This window comes from Leptonotus elevatus, chromosome 7 (assembly GCF_054856555.1).
Source record: "Leptonotus elevatus isolate MCC_2025b chromosome 7, RoL_Lele_1.0, whole genome shotgun sequence".
Taxonomy (NCBI): Eukaryota; Metazoa; Chordata; class Actinopteri; order Syngnathiformes; family Syngnathidae; genus Leptonotus; species Leptonotus elevatus.
In genome coordinates, this window is record NC_141245.1 from 20,153,783 (window position 1) to 20,176,669 (window position 22,887).

Sequence of the window (22,887 nt, forward strand, 5' to 3'; positions counted from 1 at the left end):
ATATTTCAGACACGCCGCCAAGTGACAGGACAGTACACCAACGCTCGTAATGTAATCACGCCTCACAGCCGGAACGACAGGGCCGCGCTAAAATCCCCCGATTAGGATAAAAGCGTTATTAACGGCACCGTGTTGTCAAAATACAGTGAAATCAAGACAACGGAAGAAAGCGCTTTAGCGGCTGAGCGTCTTATCGCAGTCACTCAATCAACTTGCCCTCCTCCAGCTGCGGATCAAACGGGGGAATCCATCTGCTATTACCACGCTAATGCCCCGCGCGCTCTCAGCCGGAAGAGATCTCCGACGTTATCTCCGTTTCATCCCTGTGCCGGGGCTTCGGTTCCTCGGAGAGGTGCGCTCGCCAAGCGCTACCTAATCACTCGGTGGGGAAGCCGCCGGTGGGTGACGTTGACCTGCATCACTTCAGCCATTTAGAGAGCTTCTGTACTCTCTATTAATGGTGTATCAAAAGTGTCAGCCAATACATCGTTTTACTTCACCGCTCATGTGTAAAAATGTGGATGAATCTGTGGTGCCTTTGGCTGGGATGATGAATAACCAGATTAAACCAGTTAAATCTCTACTGAGGCAGCCTAGTTTCCGCATTTTGCCTTGAAACAAGGATTTTACAGGATTAAATTGGCAAACACTTTGTTGATGAATGATCCATCATCAGTGGGCAAATCAGTTATGGCAGCTATCGAATGTTTTACAGGGGAAAGAGGGAGAGATCTGTACTGACTCGGATAGACAGACGTAAACCTACTTCAGTCAGTGTATTTTTTTTAAGCACTCACCGAAAAACTCGCTGAAAGGTGGACGGACATCCATCAATGACGGGCCGATTTGACACTTTGACACTCGGCCATGTACACATGTAGAAGTTTTTTTTTTTTTTTTTTTTTTTTTTTTTTTTTTAAAGGGATATTTCCCCCCATACCCGTGTAGAAAAAAAATTGTGTCTGCACCACCACGTTTGTAGAAAAGAAAACCACCGCTAACCGCATCAATGTGTTTTTAACTCATTCACTCCCAGCCATTTTATACAAATGACAATACAAACTTTTTTTTTTTTTAATTAACTTGTCTTTTTTTAACAACTTTGTTTTCACTCTCACCCAAACACACACACATACAAACATGGTCTGTTGGTCTCCCGTATGTGTTTGAGTGACGTGTGTAGAGCGACGCCGTAAAAAAAAAAACGTTTACGACGGACACACGCAAATGCGGATCTGGAGAAATATGCAAATCTTCACTTTGGCCAGAGTTTTTGGAACCCTTCATTTTTTATTTTTTAAAAATCCCCGCGGACGCATGGATGACACGACAAAACGCAAAACAATATCTCCCGTTTGCAAAACCCCCGCCTACGTGTAAACAGAGCCTAAATACATATAAACATATACGCAGGGCAGGAAGAAATGAGCATTTTTGTGAACCAAACTCGAATCTTTCAAGGACTCGTTTCAGCCTCTTCTGTAACTCGCTTCATCGTCATTGCTATGGTGAGCCGAAATGTCGCACTTTTCCATAGTCGTACCCGTAGATGATTTATTATGTGTTACTGACACAATTTCATGGTGTTCTCCTTTGGTCAGATTGGTGATACAGTAGATACTGCTCGAGTTAGCACGAGGCAGGCACACTGTAAGATAATTTATCAAAGTCTTTGACACTGCTTGATAACCGCGGCACTCGAAATATGACATCTAATATCTGCCGTTGGACGGAAGATGGTTATATCTTTCATCTTTGTGCCAAAATACTGTTTTGGAGCAATGACGGACACGTCTGAAATGGTCCAAATTGTAGTATGTGTTCATTACCTTTAGGGTTACCCATGACTGATCAAGGGTGTCCCAAAATTGTGCTCCAAACGGCGACAGAGTTACAAGAACCGCAAATGCTTTACATAAGAGCTTTATTTGTATGACTGGTTCGTCCACAAATGATGCCGTTTTGTACAGCGTTAAGCATCGTCTTCCTTGGAACATGCTACATACCTCTCACTGAGCCAGGAAAAAAGATGAAATCTTAGGCAGGCGTAATCAGAGCTACTTAATGCCCTCTTAATTAGCATCACATTAACTCCGCCGCATGAGCCTACGTGTTCAAATTTGCATACATGAAGATTGTTAAATTGCAGGAATGAAAAGAAGTCAACATTGTATTGCAGCATTACCTGAAGAACCAGTTAAGTCACAAAATCAGAATTTCCACAACTTGCCATTTGTTGTCTTGGCTTTCATCGTCTACAATTGATTGCCATCACTTTGATTTTGTCAGGCGCACAGATGAACATGATTATGGGATGTAAACCTGCATGAGCAACAATGCTTGGATATTTTTCGTCAGAAGAGAGGCGCAAAAGTCCTCCTGGAACACCTACTACACAGCACGCGCAGCGTGAAATTCTACCAAATACATCTTTCCACCTCCTACAAACAACACAGCCATCTGCACTGGAAGGGTTCTTATTTAGCTTTCATGGAGCCGAATCCTTCACAGTTGATGTCAAACCGGCAATAATTTTGATATCTAGAAACGTCTGAAACTGTAGAGTGGAATTCGTCATGTAGTGAGCGTAGCGCGTTTTCCCAAACTTTTATCAGAGCAAGGCGTAACTGTAGGACTCAAATGTCTAAAAACAGTCTATTGCCAAAGGTTATGGCACAAGAAAGAAGAAAAAGAGTATAATTGGTCAGGCTGGCCCCAGAGACTCCTACAGAAACATTCAAGAAACTGCAGAGATTTCTGGCAAGTATAGACGGTGTGGGTGGGTTGCATCAGGAAGGGTGTAAAAACTGTGCCTTAGGTACTCAAAGCACTTAACGGTCTACCTACTGATGACGCAGCATTAGCAGCATCTCGCTCAAGGATAATTCGACACGGTCCGCGTTGAGGATCGAACCCGCAGCCTTGAGCTTGGGAGACGACCCCCGCTCTATCACCTGAGCCATGCCACCCCAGGTCTGGCTCGCAAGAAGCCTACAGCAACATTTAATTAAAGGAGCTGCAAAGGTGTGTCCTACATGCTACAACAATCTGCTCTATTCTGCATACTGTAAATTATTGAACGGACTAAAAGACCTCTGACCAACTGTGAACAGAAGTTATTATAATTACTGAAAGCGAACAAAATAACTAAGAAAAATAGATTTTTTTAAATAAATAAAAAAACACATTATTATTATTTTATTTAGTTTTTATTAATTTTACATTTATATTTATAAAACAAACTAAAACTAACTACTGTACAGTTATAGATAGCTTAGTTGTGATCTTTATAACTTAATTTCATACATGAGCTTTTTGGGGTTAAATTTTTACGTGTATTAATTTCAGTATTACTGTATGGACGTACAGACTGAAGAAGGTAGATAGAACAGTTGTTTCAGAATTGTAATTGACTTTTTTTCACAATATGTATGATCCTTTTTTTTTATCTTGCACTTATTAAATACTGAAAAATTCATATTTAAAATAAAAAAATTAAAAATATAAATCATTTTCAAAAAATACAAACTAACTAAACACTAATTGAAACAAAATGAATTTAAAAAATGAAAGTCAAAAGAAAATAAAAACAAACTAATGATAAATCTAAAACTATTATAAAACGAAGCTAAAGGAACTTGGCTGAATTTGTCCCATCAGAGACAACAACCTCTTGTATTTTTTTTATACCGTTGGCGTACATTACTGATTAAAGAACACCCCAGACAATAAGTCACTGCAATAAACCAAAAAACATCTCCCTTGCTGTTAAGAGGCATACAGCAACATTAAAGGAAATACAGGAACAAGTCATTACAACAATTCAAATACTTTTGGGGACAAAAACTACAAACTTAACCAAATAATTACACCCACCATTTTATTCCCGTGTAGCTATAACAACGTTAATATGAAGATTACGAAGCAATCATCATAAAACTAATTTACTGCGACTGCAAGGTTTATTCCAGCAGTTGCAATGAAAAGATTGACTTTATATGTTCACCTCTATGGCAGACGGCGGTACAAGACATATGACAACGGGACCGTGAGCTCTCCAAGGCTTTCCGTCACTTTGATGACGCGCCGTAGACCTTTCATTCCGTCCATAAATACAGCGTCGCGTAACTGTGGGCTGACCAACGCAATTCCTCTGCCGTGAATCGTAAAAGAGCACTTTGAGTGTGTCTGCAGTAAATAGTACAGCAGCTGGAAGCACATGTAAAGGTTCAGACATTTGCACCATTACACTCGATTATGGGCTGAAGCACTAACTTGATTCACAACATATGAGCGACTGGTTCTACAGAAGTAAAAGGCAAGTTTTATATTATCACCGCCTCAATAAATCCTCTTTAAAGAACACATTTTTTTTACCTCGAAAGCAATCTCACTTTTCAGCAATGTCACCACTTGGTTAACGGTGGCCTGACTGGCTTTTAATAGAAATTTAATACGCACAATCGGCTTTCATTGCCCGTCAGGACAGAAATGCTGTCACATTATGTAAAGACATTTTATAGAAGACGTTCTTAAATGTCATAGACATGATTTGGTCAAATTATAATTATTATTATTATACACAAGTACAGAGGAAAAAATGCCTTTTAAAGGGGATTTTGGGGGGCGTATTATACACTGGTGTGCGTTATTCATGTGATTATATGGTTTATGGGATCTAATTAAAACATATTGTAATATATTACCAACCTGAATGTACATTACCTACAGCCTAAATTAAATACTGACAAACTGCTTCGACACGAAAATGTATACAAACTTAAAATAGCAGATTTTAGTGCAATTTCTTGTTTAAGACTTTTAAGGATTGATGGCCATCCTCCTGCGTTTGACCAATTTTTTTTATTGATTGTTGGCAAAGGGTATGCTGCAGTGCATCTTAAAGATTTTCGTATAGGTCAAGGTCTGGAACTTTGTGGTGGCCAATCCATGGTGTGAAAACGATGTCTCATGTTTACTGAATTTTCTCAAACATTCCGATGAATACCGCACGTTGTCATCTGAGCATTTCTAAAAATCTGCCTGAAATCTTTGCTGTCTTCCACTCTCTACTGTCAGCTATAAATAAACACCTTTGATTTCAGACTCCATAATGAGCAGGCTTCCTAAAGGCAAACACAATTGTTTTCAACCTTCAAGTACTCCAGAGTACCGTCTTTATTTCGATCGACAACTTCGTCATCTATATAAGTGTCCACAGGCAAGACATTGAACCCTAAATTACCGAGACGTCTGCATTCTATGAGAAACGGTTCTCAACTGCAAAGGAAATGGAAAGCAAAGGATTTTGGAGGTCACGTCACCGGATTTTTCTACGCATTAACAATTTTCGGCTTGAAAACAGCTTGAGAACAAATTTCAAGATAAGTTTTAGCATAGATTTAAAGATACGTTTTGAAAGCTCCACCTTTTCCCTCATCCTGCAGAGTCGTACAGCATAATTGTTTTTCTAGCCAGGCGGTTTTTGACCAAGTTCAAACTGAAGAAAACAACCATGACATTTAATCCTGACCAATAACTTCAGTTCAATATCCTTTATTAGATATAAAACTCCTCATCGTGCAGCTCTGGCCTTCAGAACTGCTAAATTGCCGTATTTCTGAATTGAGCCCAACAAATTGTGATGTGAGCTGCAACAAGTAAAAGGGGCAGTAAACCCGAGGGAGAGTAGCGGCATACTTTGAACACGGAAGCAGGTTTTACTACCCGTCTCATCCGAGTACAATAATACATGGTGCCCTTCGGGGGCGGCCCACAGCCTCTCGCAGAAATATCCGACATGCAGGAAGGAACCTGACGTGCTTTATGACTGTCCTTACATCGCTAATCCCTGCCACCGCAAATGAGAGTCATTCAGTCAATAGAAATTCAGCCTATGGCGGCTACGTCCCGCCGACATCAGTCACGTCTCACAAGAGAGAAAGCAGTTTGTCATGGCGATCTAATCATCTCGCCAAAGCTCGTCAAAGGAGTCGATGAATGCAAGTATTGGACAGCTCGAAAAGGACACAAGCTGTTTGTCTTTGCGAAGATAATCACTTTTAAAAGGAGTAAGGAATAGTTGGGAAGATAATCACTCTCTAAAGCAGTGGGGTGAACATTGTTTGGCTGCAGGACTTGAAGTGTAATTAATATTCAAGCCACAGTAGTAAACATGCAGTTATTTTTCCAGCACAGCATAGATAGACGAACAGATTTCACAAAAAATAGTCTACATGACGAAAATTTGAAAAAGGTTTACGATGGCAAAAGTTGGCCCTATTGTCACCTTGTTTATAATCTTCATTTGCCCCCGAGACTTTTCTTGTCAACTTGTCTATGTCACAACATTGTCTAATCATGCTATTGTGAGGTTAAGTTTGGCACACGGCTCTGACAGTAACATCAAGTTGAACGGCGTCCCTGCTCGCCCACCGCGATCACAGACCACTAAGAACATCAACAAAAGACACAGCATTCGTATTACAAATCACCGTCAGCAGGATTCAAAGAGGCAATAGCATCAAATGTATTTATTTATTTATTTATTGTTGCTTAAAATATATTCTTCCTTTTGCCCTGCCGGCTCATCTTGTCAACTTGTCTGTAGCAAAGCATTGCATAATCATTGCATTGTGTGGTTAATTCTTACAACTAGTGTCCTGTCTGGTCCTCCAAATACCACTAAAGACGTCAATAAAAGACACGTCATTCTTATAATTACAAGCTACCATCTGAATGATTAAAAGAATCGCCCATAACATCAAACTGTTACATTTTGTTGCTTTTAATAAATTCTTGCGTTGCCCCGCGGGCCAGACCGGCTCACTGCCAAAACAGTCAAGCGCCACCGCCATGAAAGTGCAGCACTTCAGCGTCGCTTCGCATACGTTAGAGATACGCAGCTGACCTTTAACTGGCTACTGGGTCTGTTTCATACCAGACAGGCTGCCGTGATTCCATGCTTCTTGACAGGCAGGTGCGTTGAGGACGAGTAGCTGCTGTTTCATCTTTCAACCGTGAAGTTTGGGATGATGCTGTAACCTTTTCGGCCCGCTCACATCTCACCCACCACCTGGCCTCAGACTGAATTGGGAACGAAGCGCCCCAAAGTCATTTGACAAATAATGATGCTTAATTAGGCACTGGATATTTTAAGCAGCAACATTGCCTTGGCTGCAGGGTGTACCTGTCAATATGCTGCCATTTTTTAAATAATTACAGCTGCATTACTGACCGTTGCTTCACAGCGATAAATAGCGGAGACTCATACCTGTACCCCGGCTGACAAAACTGCTGATTCATTTCAAGTCTGGTCATTGTCCAACCCTTGTTATTTGTTTATTTGTCTAACCCCTTGCAGTTCTGTAACAAATGGTCTTAAAAGTGGGGTGAAAGCTGTGAGGCCATCTGTGGTGTTGGAAGGACCTTGGGGAAGGTTATCACTGTCTGGATTCCAGTGATGGGTGAGGCATTCATGTGATCAAACCTGGGAAATTCTGTGTGACAGGAAACTTTCAGTTTCAGTTTCCACCCAATAGACCCAGGTTCAAATCCCGAGGGTACGACTCCTCAGAGTGCAAAGGTAGCGCTGAGCGTACAGCTCCTCAGAGTCTTGAGTCCTCAGAGTTCCATTAAAAGTGAGATGGCGTCTAAAATGGGCTGACAGTTCTGTTATATGTGTTGGAGAAACCCTTGGGGAAGGTTATCCATGCCTGAAAAAACAATAGCAGTGACTCATGTCGGACAGGAAGGCTCCAGACTGGAAGGTAGAGTGACAGAATGTGCTATGATTTGGTGTTGAAGTCAGGATGCAGGTTTTTCAGACCCAGGTTTAAACCCTGCGGGTATGACTCCTCAGTGTGCTGTACGAAATGAAGTGGAATAGTAGATGAAAGGTGATCTGTTGCGTACCTCAGATTACTTGAATTGGACTTCAGTGAAAGAACCCAGTAGACTCTAGTTAAAACCCAGGTTGAGATACAACTACTTAGAGTCCTCGGAGATCCATAAAGTGTCAAAAGTGAGATGGTGGCAGAAGAGGAACAACAGCTGTGTCATCAGTGTTGTGCCTGGTTGGAAGAATCCTTTGGGGTACCTTGGGTTATCCATGGCTGATAGACGAGAATCCAAGAAATCCTTAACCACTTCAGGATGTGTTTGATTCTGGTTGTCAGAGTACAGAATAGCGTTGAGGTCAGCTGAAGACCCAGTTTCAAGTCTGTTTGAGGATACTGCTTGTCTGAGTTCTGTATCAAACTGTGCCAGAACGATAGCAGAGAGGCAGTCAGTGGTGTACTCATGTTTTAGTTGAAAGAACTACCTCGTTCCAGGTAGTCTGAGTCTAAGTGTGCTATCCCTACTGTTGTTATCCCAATTTAGAAGACACAATCGGGGTATTGCTCCCCAGTTTGATGGTATTGCTTCTCCGAGTTCTTTAACAGTTCCAGAAGTGCGACAATCGCCGAGGACCAACTGCGTTTGAGTTGGAAGGATCCTCTGATGAAATAGGCCATTCGTGTCTGATATGGGCCAGATTCCAGAAAGTGCAACACAATGTACTGTCCCAACTATTCTTTTTCAACCCATTGCACTTGGGTTCTACTCTGGGTTGAGAGTACTTCTCACAGTTCTGCAACAACTGTGTCAGAAGCTGGACAGTGGATGCGAGGCCATGGGTCTGCAATAGACGCAAGCGTTATATCAGTACCCAGGATGACTGGAATTTGTACAAATGTACCCAATATTTCAGCTGGTGAGTGTTGGATACACTTAAATGTAGGGGAAGAAAGTGACCCTGTAAATACCCCCAAAAAACCTGTGTTCCGACTAAGAAACAAATAAAGACACATCAGATATTATCAGTAGCCCACTAAATTGCCTTCCAGACGTTGGATTCGGCATCTGTTTGCAGCAATGTCACCGCCGCAGCGTCACGACAAAGTGAAATAGCGTTATGTTGTACTGCAGAGGCACAATGATGCACCGTATGTATAGCCATATAGCTGAGCTGTTGTCGACATTATGTCAGCCGCATCCTTGAACTGTCTCATCTGTAATAAAAGCAGACACTGATTTTCTATCAATATACTGTCGAACAAAGAGGGTAGCTTGTGTGGGATTCTGATGGCAGTCGTGCAAACCTCCCAGCCAAATACGAAAATGTCTTTCAGCGCTAATGTTATTACTAACTGTAAATTCAAATGGTAATGCGACACAAAAGTGAGTCAGAATGGCGCACTGTGGTGCAAAAGAAAAGACAAGATGCATGAATTTAGCTACACAAAGTCATAAAATCAGGCAATTGGTGGTAGGGGGGGAAAAAAAGCTTTAAATGTCAAGTCAAGTGTCCATAGCAAGTCTACTAAAATTTCTCCAGGCGCATTAATTTCAACACAGTGGATCCACACCGAGGCCATCGAATATGTTCAACCTCTAAATATAAAGTCCCTGTAAAGTGAAAATATAGATGTCTTGTAAATTTGACATGTCACAGAGAAAAGTGGTGACACAACAACCTTGCCAACTTTGAATGATTACAAAAACATCGCAATGTATATAAAATGGCCACTGATGGGAACAAAAGCGATCAGTTCCTACATGTATTATAGTGAGGTAGGGATGACTCATGCCAGATGCCGAATTGTCCATAGGTGTGAATGTGAGTATTTGTGCACGTGTGCCCTGACATTGCTTGCTAACCAGTCCAGGGTGTACCCGGTCTCGAGATCCAAGTCAGGTAGAATTGGCTCCAGCTCACTCCTAACCTTAATTTGGTTTCAAGCATGAAATGGCTGCATGGATTTTAGATGCCTCCTCAAATGGATTGAGTTTCATTTCTGAGAGACTACTGAAGTGATCGTTCAATATTTTGATATAAGCCAAAGACAATATCATTCTTGATGGAATTGGGACACAGCCAAGTGGTCCAGCTGGCTTTTGAATGGGCTCTCATAGCTCAGGTTAAACATGCATGAATGGGCTTTGACATTGATACACTCAGAGTTGACAGGAGCTGACACTCTGGCGCGATAAAATGGCCGTGGCGTTATGCTAATGACCAAAACGAGCTGTTGACTCCGTGCAACACTAGAAAATGTCGTGCTATGCTGTCCACTGAGTCAGCGGACAATTTTCACAGGCAGTGAACAAGCAGCGACAACCAGCCACGTCGTTTCAAACTCAACGAAAATCAAGGATAGAAACGTCCAATAGATGTTGATCTGACTGATGGATTTCCTGAGCAGCGGTTCACACTTTGTCAGCAAGAAGCCAAGCTGCTCAAGTGTCCTTCTGCTGGGGAAACGTATAGCATTGTGCTGAACAACCGTTTATTCTGTCGACCTCAAGAAAAGTGCTGCTGTAGTAAAAGCGACCACACGCAAACTTAATTCAGTCAGATGCACCACGTTTGTCCTTGGGAAATTTGACTCTCTTTCTTGTTTAAAATAACTTGTACAAACCGGGCAGCATGGTAGACTAGTGGTTAGCATGTCTGCCTGGCAGCCAAGAAGTTCTGGGTATGAATCTCTGTTCATGCCATCTTGTGTGCGCGTTGAATGTTCTCCCCATGCTTGTGAAAGTTTTCTAGGTGCTCCGGCTTCCTCCCACAGTACAAAAAGGGTTATTTTTTTAGATTTATTGTAGACTTGAAATTGTCCAAACAGCAGGTCTAAGTGTGAATGGTTGTTTGTCTATATGTGGCCTGCGATTGGCCAGTGACCAGGCCAGGGTGTACCCCCACCTCTCACCTAAAGTCATCTGTGGATGTTACATCGATTCACAGGGCCCTTAATGTGCATCTTGAACAGCACTCGGTCAAGCATAAACCTTCAACAAGGACAATCCAAATTTGTCTCAAATGTTACCAACAAAAATATATACTTGGAAATGGAAATTTGGAGCTACAGTGTATAAGATGAGCACCCAGCAACGTTTAATGACTTGCTCATGCCCTTGAAGTGTACTATGCTAACGCATGTGCTAGCATAAAGTATGTGCTAAGCTATAGCATGTGCTACGCTATACAGATTGTGTCTTAAACTCGTGATCAGTTAAAGTCATGCTAACGTGTCAAATGGTAGCAGGTAAACATGAAGTTGAAACAAAAAACAAAAGTGAAGATTCAGTCGACAATCACATTCTGTCTTCCACAAACCGGGCAAGTGTCCAACGTCTCTACTCATCAGTGACTCAGATGTGTTTGCAACTAACAGTGTGAGTGTCAGAAACCACACTGAGCTTCATCGTTTCGATTTGGACCACCTCCTTCTGTGTCAGCCACAGGTCCGATTTAACCGACGCGACCGCCGCGTCGTCTCTGAATTAGTGTCACTTTTATGTCACTCCGGGCAGGCGTTTGTCACCACTGCACACCATTAGGCGTCCAAAGATTTGATGAGTCTCTTTTTTGGTCGATAAGTCGATATGGAAGACGCCTGCGCACATGTAATCCCAACATCCTCATTCCCACTGGTGCTGCTTTTCACACACTTATCCATTCATGACTTTTGTCGGCTTTACTTTTTTTAAAGAGACTTGATACAGGATTATGAAATAGTGGACGCGATCAATCAATAAGGCTTAGAGCAACACAATCGGATCACGGCGTGAGCAGGTGAATATCAAAGCGGTGCATCACTTAACTGACACGCAGCCAGAGGCTATTTGCAGTGTTGTACAAACTAAGTGAACGTGAGGATACTGAATTGTGGCTCGGTCAAGGTGATCTTCCATTACCACTTCCTGGGGTGAATGTACAATACACATAAAAGTATTCCTATTGAACCAAAACCTTTGGTGTGGTTCCTGACTTTTATGTTTTACAACTTATTCTATTGACTGAATCTTAGTGGTTAGCACGTCTGCCATGCTGTTATGAGATTCTATCAACCAACCAAAATGAAGCAGCAAGTTATTTTTTTTAACTGAAGTTCCTTATGTCTGATCCGAAACGGTTTTAAATTTGAAAACAATATCCAAACAAATCATGCAACGTTACTCTCCTCATATTTATTCATTCACTCCCAGCCATTTTCACCGAAGCAGCCCCCTTCGCTCCCGGCTGTTTAACTGGATTTTGACTGATTTTGCAAGGCCCACATTATATTATGTTCTATTGCTATAAAAACATGGAACCTATCAAGTTTAGAGTCTCTTCTTTCATCGGGAAAAAAATAATATATTTCAATCTGTTTCCGTTTTGCAGCAATTAGCATTAGAATATAGCTAAGTATCATCATTATTCACAAATCTGTTTAAAACACGGAGGAAAAGAGCCTTTTTGCAACATGGCCCTGGTTGATCTCTTAAACTCTGCTGACACCTTCTGGCCGTTTTTGTAATAACTACGATTGTTTTAAGCATTCTATTCAGTTCAGAGGCTGCATCAAAGCCTTCTGTATGCTCTAGCATAAAAAAACAAAAACATGTATAAATGTTTTTGGGACTCTGGCAATATTTAAAATATAACTTTTTTTATACGTTTTTGGGAGCAAATGAGTTCATCACAACAATGTTAATAGGAAGTAAGTATGGATTAGCTGAGTGATAAAGCATCACAAACAAAACGGAGGGGGAAAAAACTCATTTGTTGATAATTAAGAGTTTTTTAGGAAGTTAGAAGGCTGCAACAGAAAAAAGCAGTGCCCTTTTAAAGAATGACTCAAGCACATTATCGCGGTTCCCAATGGGACATCTAGGCTGCTGCTAACTGCTAACATGCTAAATCAAAGACACATCCATTAAAGAAACAGCCTACAGGCTTCAAGTATCTTCCAATTTTCTTGGCTGGTAACAGAAATCCAACCGCGCCATTGTGATTCCACTTTAACGCCCTCTGACAATAAACTGTATGTAGAAGCTAAAAATAAAGTCCGTAGTGAGACTTTCACAGCCCCCCCCCCACCCCCCCCCCCCCCCTTCAAGTTTGCAAGGTGGTGCTACATTATGCATGCGTCGGTATTAAAGCGAACGACTTTGAAGCAAACAGAGAAAGTTGACGCTCGCCACTCTTCGCTTCACCGGAATAGTTAAGTGCTTCCGCTGTCTGGCAGCCTTTTAATACGCCGCAGAGTTCAACATCTCCAATGAGGCCGAGAATGAGGAGGTCTGATGAACAGCACGTGCACGAGCTCTCTCTGGCAAATAAATCAATACGCGAGGGGCCCAATGATAGCTCATCACAGTGGCATATGAAGTTGAGTGAATTCGCAGAGGCATTATCTCCTTCCTAATGCCCCTTCGCGAGGATGACGAGTGCATTAAACGCTTCGCATTTGTCCACCGGCTCTCAGATTAGACGTGTACAATAGAACTCGCCTGACCTGCACTTGTGGAAGCGCTATACAGTCATATTTATTGTCCTTATGCATTATTTAATGGCGCTGCATGCATTTCAAATTCTTACCGAGAGCCTAATTGGCTTTCTCAAGACGGCCAAAAGGAAATGCTTTTCTGGTGGGGAGATATTGATCAATAAGACCAAATACGGCTGTTGAAAGCATGATTTAAATCAATGTCACCTCCAGGTCAACGGCGGAGGGCCCGTAGGCTGCTCGCCTCTGCAAATTTAATAGCACTAAACACACTGTCGCTTTCTTGTCTGCTCACACACTTAGTAACTCGGCACAGCAGAGTTTAGAAAGGGAACGGTAGCGGTAGTAAATAAAAAAAATACTAGCAACTAGTAACAAGTTTATGTAGGTATAACATCCTTCATTTTTGTATTTAATGCTAAGGTGATGATAGTCGATTAATCGATGACGTCATTGATCATTTTTTTAAAGTTGTCAACTCTTCTTTTTTTTTTACCTTGTACTTGGCAAATACCCCACATTTAAAACATAAATAAATAAATAATTCAATTTAAAAAAAAAACATACAAAAAAAAAAAGTCAAAATGGAATAAAAAGTCACTATAATGAAAAATCCTAAACTATTATAACCCTGGTCAGCAGTTAGTGTTACAGACAGCTCCGCGATTCAGTAATAATGGCAATTGTATCAAAGTGTAGGGGAGTAAAGATAAAAATGGCCAAAAATACAAATAATATGGTGGTATTGAAGCTACAAATTCCCTTGCTGAGTCCACCTCCCGCTGTTCGGGAAGCTCTGGAGTAAAGGGCGGGCACTGTTGGACTTTCTCCATATGCTTTGCATCATGCATTCTCGAAATTGAATATATGTGTCAGGCCTCAAGCGGCAGTGGACAGCTTTAATGATATTATATGTCCGGATTAGGACGGCCGCTCACTGAGCACAGCTTGATGCTCAATATCATCCCTCAAAGCATTAGGCCCCATCGCCTCCTTGATGTCAATCTGCATTCCTCTTGGAGGCAGCTTCACAACCCCCCCCCCCCCCCCCCCACACACACACACACAAACTCCCACTATCGCTTTCTTTCTTCTCCATTTCCGGTCACACCCTCACGGCTCCGTTTGACATGTGACACTCGTCACGCCAAGCGGCTCGCTTTCGGAGCACTGCTCACCTCGTTTATCGGTCACTGGCTGAATCGGCACGTGCTCGCGCTCGGTGTGGCACTAAATGACACTTTCATTCACACATGCGCCCCAACCATGGAGCGAATATTACACGTGGAGAAGAGGCTTTACTCTGCTTCTCTCCCGTTCGGCTTTGTTTAATCGACTGGACATGTGCACGAGCGTCGCCCTTGTGCTTGATCAAATGATTTTAATGGCGCCTCCAGTTGCACGGGGTAAATACTGCACTTTATTTAGAACGCCGCTCAACGGACAGCCCTACTTCTGTTTAAGGATGGTGGAAAATTAACGGACCAGCTTCCTCAGAAGCCTGGTTCAGACGGATGGATTTTGTGAACAGTGGCCAAGTAGTGAACACATCTGCTTCAGACTTCTGAGAATGCGGGTTCAAGTGCGTGCTATGGACTTTCTGTGTGGAGTTTGAATATTCTGCCCATGCTACTCTGAATTCTCTTCATCTGATCAACATAGTAATACCAGAGCCAAGATTCAAACCCCAAACCTCAGAACTCCGTGGGTCTGGATCTTCTAAATGATTGGCCCATTCAGCAAAATCTAACTTTTTAAATCGTTAACCAAGTTCAATAGGGTTCCTATGGCTTAAGACAAGCTAATAAGACGGCTACATCAAGTTGATGCAACCAGTCTCGGTTGATCCGGAAAAGTCAACCGTTTCAGCTCCAAACCATGATCATCCATCATCATCATCATCGTCATCATCATTCTAAGACAACCACAACAGTCCAAGTTGCAATCAGAAAAAATTTAATGTTCCATTTACATTTAATTGATACTGATTTAATTGATAAATTGCGGGGGGGGGGGGTTCACTTTTTGATTGTGTTTATTTACCACGATAGCAATTCTGTATTTTTTAAGGATGTTCATTTATTTTTAGATTTGACTATTTACAATCATTAAATCCTACTTATGTGTTCACATTTTTAACTCATTTGCTCCCCAAAACATATTTAAAAATTATATTTTAAGTATTGTCATGGTCCCAAAAACGTATATATACGTTTTTATGTTTGTTTGTTTTTATGCTAGAGTGTACAGAAGGCCTTGATACATCTCTGAAGAGATTGCTTAAAAGCAATGGTAGTTATTACAAAAACGGCCAGCAGTTGGCATCAGAGTATAAGAGATCAACCAGAGCCATGTTGCAACAAGCTGTTTTTCCCACAGTGTTTTCAGCAGATTTGTGAATAATGATGAAATTAGCTATATTCTAATGCTAATTGCTGCAAAACAGAAACAGATACAAATATTATTTTTTTTCTGATGAAAGAAGAGACTCTAATCTTGATAGGTTCCATGTTTTTATAGCAATAGAACACAATATTCTGTGGGCCTTGCAAAATCAGTCAAAATCCAGTTAAACAGCCGGGAGCGAAGGGGGTTGCTTCAGTGAAAATGGCTGGAAGTGAATGACTTAAGAATGTTCATTTATTTTCAGATTTGACGATATACAATCATTAAATCCTACTTATGTGTTCACATTTTTAAGACTTTTGAAAGATTTTAAGGCCTTGTTTTTGCATTCATGGATTTGATGCCGTTTGAAGATTTTTTTTTTTTTTTTTTATAGGAACAGCCTGTTCAAAACAAAGTAATTTTTTGCTCTCTGCAATAAGTTCACACACGTTTTTGGGGTGTGAGGGAAACAGGACAAAACCGAGGCAAGCCTGAGGCGAACATCTCCCGACTGTTGCGCGGTGTCAGTGAACTGACAACCTTCAATTTTGTGGAAGTGATTTCTGATTAATCGTGTCCCAAAGCAATTGAGACAAAACGGAGCGCATTACTTGGTTGCAGCCAGCAAAGGGACTGTTGATTCCATCTCACATTGCTCACTATCTGAACATTCAGCTTCAGATTTCTCCAGTTAAAAGTGATATTGAATAAAATAGCAGTAACTCAATTACTTAAAATGTAATGAAAAGGCCAGATAATATCACTCTTACTGACTCCATCACTTCCACCACTAAAAAGAAATATTTGCAATCACCGTTCACACATTCAAACAGCTCATTTACTGTATGTAGAAAACGGCACCTTATCCTGAAATCTTTTATATCATTGAAGCAAACGACCCTGGCATTTCGCACTGCTTACCTTTCAGTCCATACATTTCATTTTCCACTTCAACTTCATACCAACAGCCTTGAGACCTAAATTCAATTCGCCTGGTTGCCACTTTGAAGGCACTATTTTGATGATTCGTTTTTCCATTTGTCACGGCAACTTCTTTGCAAGGTTGACTCCTTTGGTCTTGTGACTCATCGTAATTAGAACATTCTGCAACTTTTTCCATGAAACTGGAGCGTCGCAAAAAAAAGTTGCCTCGCCTACGGGATGTTGGACCAGCTATCTGATTGCGTCGACTTAATTGCCGCTTATTTTGCTCCCTTTTTTTCCCTCTGCTGGCATCCTCCAAAACTGCCATAGTTAGCAGCGTGACATTCGCTAATCTCCCGTTGTTTTCTGCACTTGAATTCAAAACAAGACGTTTTCAAGTTACATTTTGTATCAGAACAAAGCCAATGATCTTCTTCACTTTGTTTTTGTGCTAAATCCGGCACATAGGTACGACTCCCCACTTCCCTGTCGTTGAGATGGACTCAACAGCGCCTCTGCAGGCTCCTTCCGAGTACTGCACAACCATGTCTTTATATACCTGTGATAGAAAGTGACTTTTTCATTGCTTGGATCCATACATATATATGTAATTCATATTTCTGCCCTCGTGTAAATGCGTCTGTAAGCGGCGCCAAGGGGTCACCGCGCCAACCCCACCTTCAGCCGCTTAGAACACTGGGGAGGGAAGGAAAGGAGGGAGCACCGGGGGACGGGCGGTACCCCAGAACCCCAGGCCCGGCAGGTAAAGGTCCCGGTCTTTACGCCAGCATTGTGAACACTTATTAATACCCTCGCCTCATGGTTTGTCAACTAGGAAAAAAGTTTTCCATTTTTAAGCGGGCCAAACAGACCAAAAACCGAGAGGGTATAACGATAATGCTACCATTGCGTGTTAAGTGCTCTGTACTCGCCCGTTCTGAGAAATAGCTAAAATTGAAATGAAATTTTCGTGAATGGAATAAAAAATAAATGAATAAATGAAACCACATCTTATTTTTATAAAACTAACTGAATTTATAATTACAGAGAAAATAGCCTTATTTTTGCTTTTGTCAAATAATATCATACATGAGCTTTTGAAGCTCATTTTAAGTGTATTTATTTCGCTGTTGCTGTACTGTACATCTATAACGAGCCAAAATACAAAAATAAACAAACAAACAAAAAAACGAATACTAAAACTAGTAAACTAAACAAAAATAAAGAATTTTTGAAAAAAATACAAACCTGCTCTGAAAAGTATTTTAAACTAAATTAATTAAAATGAAATAAAACTCAAAAATGAAATAAAAACTACCTATAATAAAAAAAAATCCCAAACTATTATAACACTGGTCCAGGTGAGCAAATGTGTAAATGTGTCGTCACATGCCTTACTTTCAAAAATCCTATTTAATAAATTGAAGAAATTTGTTGTCGGCTTTTAGTTTTCACTTTTTCTTTGGGATCAATAAAATATCGACATATGCTAAGCTCTCTCAGTGGTTGTGCAATAACATATCAGGGTGGTGCAAAAATGTTACGATTCAGCGTTTTATTAATTTTTTATACTTTTCGTGATACTGAAAACCAAGCTGTTTGTTTTCTCAAAGTATCAAAAAAAATCCATTTGAGATCTCACTCTGCCATTGGCTGGTGACCAGTCCAGTAATATGCTGCCTCTAACCCAAAAGTCAATTGTGATACGTTACAGCTGTGAGAACAGGTGTACGGGAAAACATATTGATGGATGAAATATGACTTTTTGATGATTGTATTGTATGTAGACATAATATTTATACCACAGTCAAGGAAAACAATGGAGAATGTTGATAGTGAACCGTAAATTCCTTAATTGTGCTCGTTAAACGGTGCCTGGGGATTAAACTATCCCCAAAACCATTCTCTACGTGAGGAAATGTATGTGCGCAAGTAAAGCGACATCAAACGTCCCCGGCTGCACAATGAGCACAAAGGCAAGTTTCTACATTGTCTTGCGAAATCTTTCTCTACTGGCAGATCAATAGCCGGCAGCCAGCGCCGCACTCTCATTCCTGCAGTGTCTGATAACCCTCATCTGGTCTCCCGATTTCATAAGGCCAACACATGACACCCGCGCCACGGGCAGCTGCTGTAACACAATGCAACAGAACGGCAAGTGAGAGAAGCCATTAATCTCGTCCCCCCGCGGCCAATATAAAGCCTCGAAAGTGGCAACCTCTTTTCGTACATATATGCCTGGCTGTCAACGACACATTCGGAACAATACCGAGACGTTTTGCCCGGACGCTTAGCTAGATCGCGTGGAATTGATAAACGAGGGTCCTGCCCGATTGCATTAGGCCGACACATGACAGGAAGTGCTGGGAGCTTCTGCTGTAACATCCCGCAACACACTGAGCGGACGACGTCAGCCGCGCTTGACAAGGATGTCTCTGGCGTATGCTAATGCTAACTGTGATTAAATACACTACAAGGCTCACAGAGAGCTAAACTCTATCGACCTCCCGGGACCGTTTAAGTATGTTACATATCCAGACATAAAAATAAAAAAACTACGGCTGAATAATTGATTATATTCAAAACGACATCACAATGTGGTAGAATGCAATTTTCGATCTCAAAGGCTGCAATTTGAGAAAAAAAAAAAAAGAGAGAGAACCTCGTTTTGGTATAGCACGCCGTTCTGATTTGGCCAAATTGTGGCCTCAATTCAACTCCTTTACATAAAACCGCCCCCACACTCAAGTATCTCTCTGCCAATGACTTGGCAGCTCGACTGTGCAAAGATCCTCCATTTCCAGACGGCTACGCGGAAGCAAGGCTAGCCAAAGTTGGCAGCTTGGTGATGAAGTGCTGCCCCCACGAGTGAAAAAAGTGGTTAAGTCTGTGCGCCGACTCGTCTGCCAACGCCTACCTCACACTACTGAGATTTGTTGGTATCATCTTCATGTTTGCAAGGCTTTTCTCCAAGCACTGTGGCTTCCTCGCATATTACACGCGCACACACACAAATAAAGATGTTTGGATTAATGAAGACTAAATTCAGCAGCACTTCACACTCCAAATTGGTCGCCAGTTAATTGCAGGGAACACACAGACAAACAACTATTTAACACTCACATGGTCAATTTAGAGTACAGTGAACTCCAGTCTATTTGCAGTTCGCTATTCAGGATTTAGCCGCATTTTTATGCGGTTCTTAACTTGGGTTCCATCATTATTTTTCAATAAAGAAGGTTTCACTAAATGCGTGTAAAAAAAAAAAAATGGTGGGGTTCAGTAGGCCTACCTCCAACAAGGTTAAGAACCACTGTCTCAGTTATTTGATTTCGGCGCGAATCTGTAAGATGCCACACGGTGGCGCCAAAACCACCGGAAAGTAGTAGTTGGTGTCAAGGAAATATGTCGACGTGATCATCTTGAGCTGTCAAAATTAATAGATTAATCGACACCTATTGTAATAATCAAAGAATCGTTTGGAGCCATTTTTTTTTTTTTTAAATTGTCCAAATGTTCTGATTCCAGCATATCAGCAGTAATTGTTCACTGATTTCTGTAGTCTATAACTAACGAAGACTGATTATCTTCTGTGTTTAATCAAAATATGACATTTGCAAACATCTGTTTTTACTTTGGAAAACAATGACATAGTACAACATCAATCCCTTTTTTTTATCACTATATGAATATAAAGTACGCAATAAACACAGGTTAATAAACAATAATTTGAGGGAAAATGCTCCAATTAGTTGATTAATAAATTGAATAATCAATAGATCTTAAGCATTTTGGGGGTTGGGGTGGTTAAATTGTACTTGGATTGTTTTCAGTATAGTCAGTGAATCTAATACATGGGAGAGAACTTGATCCTGAACCTCAGGACTGCGAGGCTGACACGCTAAACACTAAGCCACCTTGCTGCCCTGAATGTCATGTTAAGTTGAAATCATCTTCAACCGGAGACATGATTTTCAATTGATATTCCCATCAAACATTCAAGCAAGTGCGGCTCTACATTCGTCTTCAAGTCTCAACCTTTGCGGCTTGTTGACATCTAATGTATATTTGATAGCTGGCGGCCATAAGAGGCGTGCGTCAGAAGACGGAATTGTGCCAAGAGCTTATGACAACTTTCATTTTTCACCTTCCTGCATAATTCCAGGCGACAGCTGCCATAGGAACACGCCGTCCTTTCGGACGATGCTTCCTCCACATGCCGCTGTCATCATCGCGTCCTTCCCTTTTTTTTTTTTTTTTTTTTCCTCCGATGGAGCCAACCCAACGCAGCCGGCCGGTGCCTAACAACGCCACATCCTCCACTCCCACCTGGAGTGGTCTCGGAATACGGCTAATTCTCAGCGGCACCCGCTCCACTGACTTGTAAGCTTATTGACATCTAACCCCGCCTGGCTCTTATAGATTTAGAACCTCGCCGCCGCTGCTTCCAACCACTTCTGACATCTTGGAGTGATGGAGAGATATTTACCCAGATCAGACACTGACCTCTGTTGTCCCTGAGATGCCGCAATTGGACGGGGTCAAACTTGCCAGAAGAATTTCACATCACTAACATGGATGATAGTGATTTTACATGTGGACGAGTAATCTATAAATACAAAAAAAAACCGCACAGCTTGCTCCCTTTAGCCAGTGCACCACTTGGGATGATTTCTAAGATTTTCAGCAGACACGCCTGGCAAAAAAACCCCTTCATTCCACAGGAAGCCATGTGCATATGCAGGTGCCATTTGAGTGCATTAAGCCCTCCTCGTGGTGCAGACCTTCAAGTGTCGGGGCCCGGCGGACCTTGGCTATAACAGAGCGTATAAGCAACAGCATCAATAGACGTCTTGATGCCTCGTGATGGCTTCATAGCACAAGTCAAAGACAAAACACGCTCAGGTGCATATGCTGAAAATGTCGCCTGCACAATCTATGCGTCGCATCACTGATGAGTTCCCTCCTCGACCCACGCGTACGTGTGCGTTTGCTCTCACTTACCAAAAGTGACACTAATGAAGAGTTGCACATGATTCCCCACCCGCGCTGCCTCCACTTTGGGGGGGGGGGGGGGGCGATTCGCGTCGGTCAGTTAATGTATTCCAAATTGACGCGTGCTGGTGGAGGGATGGAAGCTGATCAAATGATCCAAAAAGAGACGTGACCGAGTGTCACATAAGAGTCTGGACAAAATAGGTGGGGGGGGGGGGGCATTCAAATCCAACCTCTGGAGGATTAGCGACACCAAAAAGCGCCCCAGAGTCCTTTCGAGGTGCGTTCAAGGACCAATGCGCATCACGCTTGCTCCCCACGCACGCGCTTTGCTTTCGTTATCTCCAGATAAATCCCACACGTGCTTAAGGGGGGCAAAAAAAAAGAGAGAAATCCGGAAGGAAAGCTCAAAAATCTGCTTTGAAAAAACTGCAAAAGAGGCAAATGAAGCAACCAGGGCGCAGTCAGTGTTTGAGTCTAACTTCTCCTTTGCGCAACCATGATGGAATCCCGCCCAAGGTTTTTGGTGCCTCCGTGTTTTTCCGCTCTCAGCACTCTCTCTCTCTCTTCCTTGATATTCCGCGTGGCCGTGCGCGCAGCGAGTTTTGCACAAAAATCACCCAGCCAGCGTGCTCCGTGCACCAGGAGGATGAAGAAGAGGATGATGATGATGATGATGATCGCCGGGTAGCTCACAGCATCCCAGGCGAATCGTTCCGCGCGCACAAGAATGCTCCTTGTGTGTACACCTGCGAGAATGGGGAGCTGCTGTCACGCCATCATGTCTGGAGGGGGAGGAAGAAGAGGAGGAGGAGGAGGAGGAGGAGGAGTGAGAGGAAGAGGCGGAGGGTGGGAGGAAAGTGTCCGGTGGACGCAGTTGTTGGTGCCTTCATGCACAGTGCAGCAGTTGGAGTGATGATAATTGGAACTTCATCCAAAATAAGGCGGAAAGTGGAAGAGCGACACAAATTAGTAATAATGCCTCAAAGTCGAACTGTTGCCATCATTATGAAAGGCAAAGTGTAATTGCACTTCCACTACAGTAGGTGGCAGTGGCGCTCGCTCATCTATACTTTTCAATTTCTTTTGAAAGGGAGATTTAAAAAATATATATATAAAAAAAATGCTTTCAATCTGTAAAGACAATTTGCAATTTTTGCTATTGAAGTCAACACATATGATTTGCCTTCGCAGGCCACATAAAACGATGTGACGGGCAGGATCTGGCCCTCAGGCCTTGAGTTTGAAACCTGTGATTTATGGC

The 22,887-nt window shown here is 42.0% G+C and overlaps 1 protein-coding gene across 2 annotated transcripts in view; it reads right to left on the reverse strand.

Moving 5' to 3' along the window:
* The window catches only part of lrfn1 (leucine rich repeat and fibronectin type III domain containing 1), a 167,551-nt gene that overhangs the window by 126,109 nt on the left and 18,555 nt on the right, over positions 1-22,887 (reverse strand). Inside the window, exon 1 of one of the 2 annotated variants that reach the window (XM_086081139.1) lies at positions 21,633-22,397. The exons of the other annotated variant lie outside the window; for it this stretch is intronic. The gene's annotated coding sequence lies outside the window, so the exon portion shown is untranslated. Of the gene's footprint in view, positions 1-21,632; positions 22,398-22,887 lie in introns of those variants that run through there. 2 annotated transcript variants of the gene reach the window in all.